Below are 7,681 nucleotides of genomic sequence, written 5' to 3'. Positions count from 1 at the left end.
GGGCAAACCATTTGCACCACCCAGAGTCCCTATAGGTGGTCACAGGGTATTTAAGATCCTCAAAATGGTCCATGGAACGATATTTTTATAAAAGATGTGGTAACTAAGAGTCATTAATAAATAAAAACTTGTGTGGTCTACAAATTAATAAATAAACATCTATCTATTAGAGGCATGATAGAAGATGAAAAAAAAAAAAAGCAGGGAGCAAACTAGAAAATTCCAATAAAACCAATTAGAAAAATACAGTTATTACATTCCTTTTGTTATTAAAACTATCAGCTTTTTTTTTTTTTGCATGTTCACCATAAAAATTGGAAAATCCAGTAAAGTACAAAGAAAAAAACTAACAATATTTATGATCCCATCCATATGACTATTACTGTGAAATAATGAATGTAGGATTTTGGTGCACGTACAGTACTTCCAGATTTCTGTCTTTTTCTTTATGAATGTATGTACACATACTCACATGTGTGTTATAAATGTAATCTGTTTGTGGGTATGCCCCTTTTGCAGCCCCATTTTCTCCTTTAGGCCAGACTTGATGCAAATCCAAACCCCTTATGAATATAGTAGATTTTACTGAATGCTTTGAAGGGAGATAAAGAGGGGATTAGATCACATCTTGCCCTGTAAAATTTCCTAACAACATTTAAAACATTTCTCTTTTTCCGCAAGTCACCAGTTGCCTTATCGCCCCCCCTCCTGTCCAACCATCTCCTCCACCACCATTCTAGATGCCTTTGGCCTCCCTCACTACTTCAGAAAAAATTAGCCACTGAAAACCCTATGAGCACAGTTCTACTCTGACATACACAGGGTTGCCATGAGTCGGAATTTATGCAATGGCAACTGGGAGAGATTCGGAATCGACTTGACGGCAAAGGGTTTGGTTTTCTGGTTTTCACTAAAACTAGCTTCCTTTGTTATAAATTAATTTAGCTTAGGAGAAAAGTTCATAGAGAAGAAAAATTTAATTTGATGCATTTCCTTTTTTCAGTTAAATGTAATAGCTGGCCAATTAAAAAAAAAACTATAATGTTCTTTTCGTTATTATTTCAGAAAAGTAAGTACTCCAATCTCTGTCTAACTAACACCCCATGACAACAATTGATGATCTCATTTTTTTCTTGTCTAAAATTAGTTTATAATTTTACCCAGGTGTTGTTGTTGCCAAGCAGCTCATTTCTTTCCCCAGGAACGCTTGACCTCGCAGCAGATCTAAGTTGAGGACATGTAATATGGCTCTATCATGTTGCTTTAAAGTCTTGAAAGCCCAAATTTGGCCATAGTAGGAGTTTAGCACAGGACAAAGTTAATTGTGGACCAGTGTATATACACAATTGAGTGGAAATGAACCAAAATTATATTTAAAGTGGGAATAAAAGACTTAAAGTCAAATTTATTAAACTGGAATGACCAGTGGTTTACATTCACCATTAAAAGAAACAAATCCTATGTCAGATAAATTATAAATTATAAAAAAAAAACCTAAAAATGTATATAAAGGAGAAAGAGAAAAGAAAGGGTATGAGAAAACAGTATCACCTGTCAAATTTTTTCGATTGTTGTAATTTGTCTAAATATTTTTGTTCCTAAAATCAAGCCTGCAATAAACATAATAATACATGAAAAATATAATATGCACTTTTAGCTCAGGCACTATACATTAAAGGTGAAGTTTAACAAAGCAAGCTAAGCTAAATAAATAACTAGAAAGGCCAAAATTGCCAATTCTTGACCAGCCTATTTTTCTCTTTTCAATGAATGACAAAATAATTTTTGTGTAAGATTACATTAAGCTTGAGTTTCTACTTTGCACAATAGGATCGTAGCTGCTAATCCAAGAGAATTTGATCTTCAAATACCTAAGGCTATGAAATCAACAAACTCTGCACACTTTAACCTAGGTTCCAATTTCAAACCCTAAAATTCTTTTTATAAATTGTTTCTTGTGTCCTTTTTGATTTTTAAGTACTAATATTTCCACTGGAGCCCTTCTGGCTCAATTGTTTGAAGAGCTTGGCTGCTAACCAAAAGGTCGCCAGTTCGAATTCACCAGCTGCTCATTGGAAACCCTATGAGGCAGTTCTACTCTGTCCTATAGGGTTGCTGTGGGTTGGAACAGACTCAATGATGTATAACAGCAACAACAATATTTCCACTAGCTTCATTGCATATTTTTAAATCAATGTAAAAACTCAGTAAGTGCTTGTTAGTTAACTTTGGTTGACCTGACATCTGAAACAGTGATTATTAATAAAGCTTTAGTAGAAGTGAGACCCGTGTATGCAAGGAAATTACATCACTATACGGAGAATCAAAGGGCCCTAATGGCACAGTGGTTGAGCACTTGGCTGCTAACCAAAAGGTCAGCAATTCGAACCCACCAGTTGTACCGTGGGAGAAATATGTGGCGTCAGCTTCTGTAAAGATTGTTGTTGTTAGGTGCCATCTAGTCGGTTCTGACTCATAACAACCCCGTGCACAACAGAACAAAACACTGTCCTGTCCTATGCCATCTTTATAATAGTTGCTATGCTTGAGCCCATCATTGTGGAACAGGCTGCTCAGCCAAATCTTGAACAGCACCTGCACCATTTTTTTCCCCTTCCCAGCCTGTCTCTGTCTCCAAGTATGATTTTGCTGTTAGCTCCTCTAAAAGTTAACCAATGTCAATGTTTCCTCTAGGACCGTGGAAAAACAAGTGGTATCGATCTAAACCTGTCAAACAGGATGATGCTTACCAGGATGGCACCAGTCACCCCCTGGGCTGATTGGATAATGACAGGAAAAGATCAACATGTTTGAGACATTACCACTGAAGCCACACAGAAAGAGAATGGACCTTCCACAAGTTCCTAAAACCCATGTCCGTTTTTCCCTATAAAACCCCAGCTGGCCTCCAGTTTCTCTAGACAGGCAGGTTTAGGAGGAGATCATTTCCCTCTGTCTCAATATATCGATATATATAGTAAAGCTCTTGCTACCCTCCTCACCCCATCTCTAGAATTGGCTGTTTGCAGCAGGTGGCTCTAACTTGCGAAATTGCGGTAATAATTGTAGTCACTGTGTCAATCAATCCATCTCATTGAAGATCTTCCTCTCTTTTCACCATAAATATTTAGTGTAACACAAAGCTTGACAAATGCTGAGCGTGTTCTTCCCTTCTGGTTTTCTAACTCCAGGTCTTTGTGCATATCATTATAATACTTTGTCTTCTGGAGCAACCCTTAGAAATCTTCTTTTCAGCTCTTTTGCTTCAGCATTTCTTCCATTTGCTTTAGCTGCTCTATATTCAACAGCAAGTTTCAGAGTCTCTTCTGACAGCCATTTTGATCTTTTCTTTCTTTCCTGTCTCTTTAATGACCTTTGCTTTCTCCAGGTATGATGTCTTTAATGTCATCACACAACTTGTCTGGTCTTCAGTCATTAATGTTTAATGGCGTCAAATCTATTTTTGAGATGGTCTCTAAATTCAGGTGGGATATGCTCAGGGTTGTATTTTGGCTCTCGTGGACTTGTTTTAATTTTCTTCAGCTTCGACTTGAATTTGTATACGAGCAATTAATGGCCTGTTCCACAGTCGGACCCTGGCCTTGTTCTGACTGATAATAATGAACTCTCCATAGGCTCTTTCCGCAGATATAACTGATTTGAATCCTGTGTATTGCATCTACCGAGGTCCATATATGTAGTTGCTGTTTACGTTGTAAAAAAAGATATCTGCAATGATTAAATCGTTGGTCTTACCAAGTTCTATCATGCTATCTCCAAAGTCATTTCTATCACCAAGGCGTAAAGACTATACCCTTGGAAACCCTGTGTGCAGTTGTACTGTGTCCTATAGGGTCACCGTGAGGCAGAATTGACTTGACAGCAATGGAATACAGAGAATCAGCTTAACCAACCCATGATTCTGCCCAGGAGAACAAGCCTCTGGAAGTTGAAAACCTTAAAAGCCAACAGACAAATCTAGAGGAGAAGTGCTAAATATCAACCAATCTGTGAGGTGACAATACTGTAGTAATAGATTCCACTTTTAGCCACTATTACTTATACCAGGTGGGCAGTGACAGTTCAGTGGTAGAATTCTTACTTTCCATGCAGGAGACCCGGGTTCAATTCCTGGCCAGTGAACCTCTAGCACAGCAACCGCTTATCTATCATTGGAGGCTTGTGTGTTGCTAGGATGCTGAACAGGTTTCAGCAGAGCTGTCAAATTAAGATGGACAATGAAGATAGGCCTGGCAATCTACTTCCAAAAATCAGCCATTGATAACCCTACGGATCACAATGGTCTGATTTGCAACCGTTTGTGGGATGGCACAGGACTAGGCAACATTTCATTCTATTGTGCGTGGGGTCTCCATGAGTCAGGGGCGAACTCGATGACAGCTAACAACACTCATACTAGAGAATTTGTTCACCATCCTTTTGCTACCTTGCCACATTTTGTTTTAAACTTGCAGTGTGTAGAGTTGCTCAAAAGAGATATATTCTGAGGAAATTAATAAGATTAAATTACAAGTGTTTCTAAAACATAGAACTTTTCAGAATACAAAATATAAAACTTTAAAAGATATAATGTATCTAGTTAGAAATGTTATAAAGGATTAATGTATCACATGGATATATATATTTGAAAATATTTTGTGTATTAATATACTAGAAATTAATTGCACAGAATTAGCAGCTTATGTGAACATGACTCCGTTAGTGAGAATATGTCTCGGTCAATAAGATATGTGGAGATACAAGCCTAATAAAGAGATAGAGATCTCAGTTTGACATTCCTGCAACCATAAGAAAGAGGAAGAAACATAGCTGAGATTTGGGAGGAATCTACGCAGAAGCCAAAGATTGAAATCAAGGAAAAGAGTTTGATTTGTGGATAAAATGGTATTCCCAAGCCTCATTGAACTCAAGGACTTCTTAGGCATGGCGACTGTTGCTTCTCCTGGAAGTGTGGTTACAATAGCATAAATAAACTAAGTGTTCCTGGATAGATGGTATTCCACCCATCCTACCTGGAGGCAGATATATTGTGGAGTTAGTAGAGTTTAAGCGTCAGGGCCCCTCACATACACAGGCCCCTTCCAAGGCCCTGGAAGGGCCTAGTAACATAGTAATATTACTGTGTTTGTAGATTACATCTGTCTGTGGAGGAATGTGTTATATTACACATTGCTAAGTATAGGATCGTGTATTTCATGCATCTGATCTTGACGAAGTCGGATGACATGTCACTTATTAGAAGGCTTAAATTTCCTGTTGATTAGACACAAAATACTAACATCAATAAAGATAACATAAAACTCATTATACATTACTGTGACAGTATATTGAAGACAAACTGATCATCGAGTGTGGTCAATTCAGAGAGAATGTAGGATTCATCACTGCTCAAGAAAACTTGCAATGTCTTTAAATCTTATAGCTCGTATATGGAAAAAAATTGATAAAGCCTTTCCCAAATTTGACAACAATCCTAAAAATGTACGTGACCTTACTAATAATAAGTTGTAAAGGTAAAGGAAACTTTTTAAGCAATCAATAATGTAAAATAAATTTCCATCAGCCATGCTAGACAGTTAAATTATCTTTCTATACTGACTATAGAAAATAATAGCACACCATTGTCACAGGAAGAAATGATCAAAGATCATACAGTAAAAAAATAGAAGTGCTATATTAGAGAGATGCCAAGCATCTCAATTATGTAACTTTCTGGATTTTGTGGTATTTGCAGTGTTTATCAATTTTTTTAAATTTAAAATGACTCATTTTTTCTTCTTCACTTTCTCTTCGTTTTCATTTTCATACCTGCAGCAATAGCTGTTGGTTCCTGCCTTGATTCCCTTCAGCAAGCCAGTGCATCCAGCTCCCAACGGCTCCAGGTGTTTACTGCTAAGGTCTCATAGCTGTTCCCTTCTGCAGATGATGAATTGTCCTTGGCCTAGGAGAGCCACCTTGCCTGGAGATGCCTTGGAGGTTGGGCCATCCCCAATGACAGGCTGATGCTTAGTATAAAAGTTCTTGCCTCATGGTGGGGTAATTCATACTCTAGAGCCCCCCATGGGATCAGGCTCAGGCTAGTATCTTCTGAATCCACACCTTCACCTAGCTCCCCTGCCCTATCTTGCATTCCCTCACTAACTAAAATTTCCTGAGAGCCTGCCCTCAATAAATCACTTATACAAGAATCCTCGTCTTAGACTCTGCTTCTAAGGAATGAACCATGCCTAACACGGTACCTAATTTTTTTTTTTTTTTTTTAAATAAACCCCCCGAACTATAGAAGCTTTAACTTCCTCAAATTCTGGATCTATTTCTGGTTCTATATATTATTAAAAAGCAAAGATGTCACTTTGAGAACTAAGTGGTGCTTGACTCAAGCCGTGGTATTTGCAATCACCTCATATGCATGTGAAAGCTGGACAATGAATAAGGAAGACTGAAGAATTGATGCCTTTGAATTACGGTGTTGGCGAAGAATACTGAATACGATGGACTGCCAGAAGAACAAACAAATCTATCTTGAAAGAATTACAGCCAGAACATTCCTTAAAATCAAGGACTGAGAGACTGTCTCACGTACTTCGGTATGTTATCAGGAGGGACCAGTCCCTGGAGAAAGACGGTCAGTGAAAAAGAGGAAGACCCTCAATGAGATAGATTGACACAGTCGCTGCAACAATGGGTTAAAACATAGCAACAACTGGGAGGGTGGTGCAGGACTGGGCAGTGTTTCATTCTGTTGTATGTAAATACAGTCACTACTAGTTGGAACAACTCGACAGCACCTAACAACAATAACTTATTGGTATCACTATACAGAGGAAACACAGAGTAGGAACATGGGGAACTCATTCAAGAGGTTTCAGGAATAGGGTTGGGTTGCGATTTTGGCAAATTCTGTAATTGACCTGTGCTTTGTCACCTCCAAAGACTGGGTTGAAGGGGTAGGATAAATGATAACTCACGACTCAGCTAAGATTATATTTAGCAGCATTTAACCCAAAATATCGTGTAACTTAAGATAGAATTTTTTTTGTCTCTTATATGAAAGAAGTTTGATGTTAGTTCAGTGCAACTTCACAGCTATCAGGGACCAAAACTCCTATAATTCTGCTCTGTTATCCTCAGTATGTGGCTTCTTCCGTCAAGGTTACTACATGAGTCCATGATAACTGCTGGCATTCCAGCCATCATGTCCACATTGCAGGCAGTAGTGTTACCAATCGCCAATCTGACACAAAGGGTCCTTGTCTTTTCCTGAGTAAGAATACCAGCAAAAGACAAACTATCTTCGGCAAGCTTTATTTTGCTTGAGTCAAGCAAAAGGAGCCAGCAGGGAACTAAGCCTCTCCAAAAGGCTGACTCAAAAGGGGAAGCAAGGCTAGGGCTTACATGGGTTTGGTGGAGTATGGGTAGTGTGATGGCTAATATTATGTGTCAACTTGGCTAGGCTATAATTCTCGGTGGTTTGGCAAACACTGTGTTACCAACTCCCATTTTGTGATCTAATGTGAGCAGGCAATCAGTTGAAAGAGCAGTTTCCTTGGGGGTGTGGCCTGCATTCATGATATAAAAGAATGTTCTGGCAAAGCTCATGCATTCATCTAATCATCCTCTGATCTCCAGTTCTTGGGACATGCCTATGGGGCAGCACTAC

Source organism: Elephas maximus, chromosome 1 (assembly GCF_024166365.1).
Source record: "Elephas maximus indicus isolate mEleMax1 chromosome 1, mEleMax1 primary haplotype, whole genome shotgun sequence".
Lineage (NCBI taxonomy): Eukaryota > Metazoa > Chordata > Mammalia > Proboscidea > Elephantidae > Elephas > Elephas maximus.
This window is presented reverse-complemented; position numbering follows the sequence as displayed.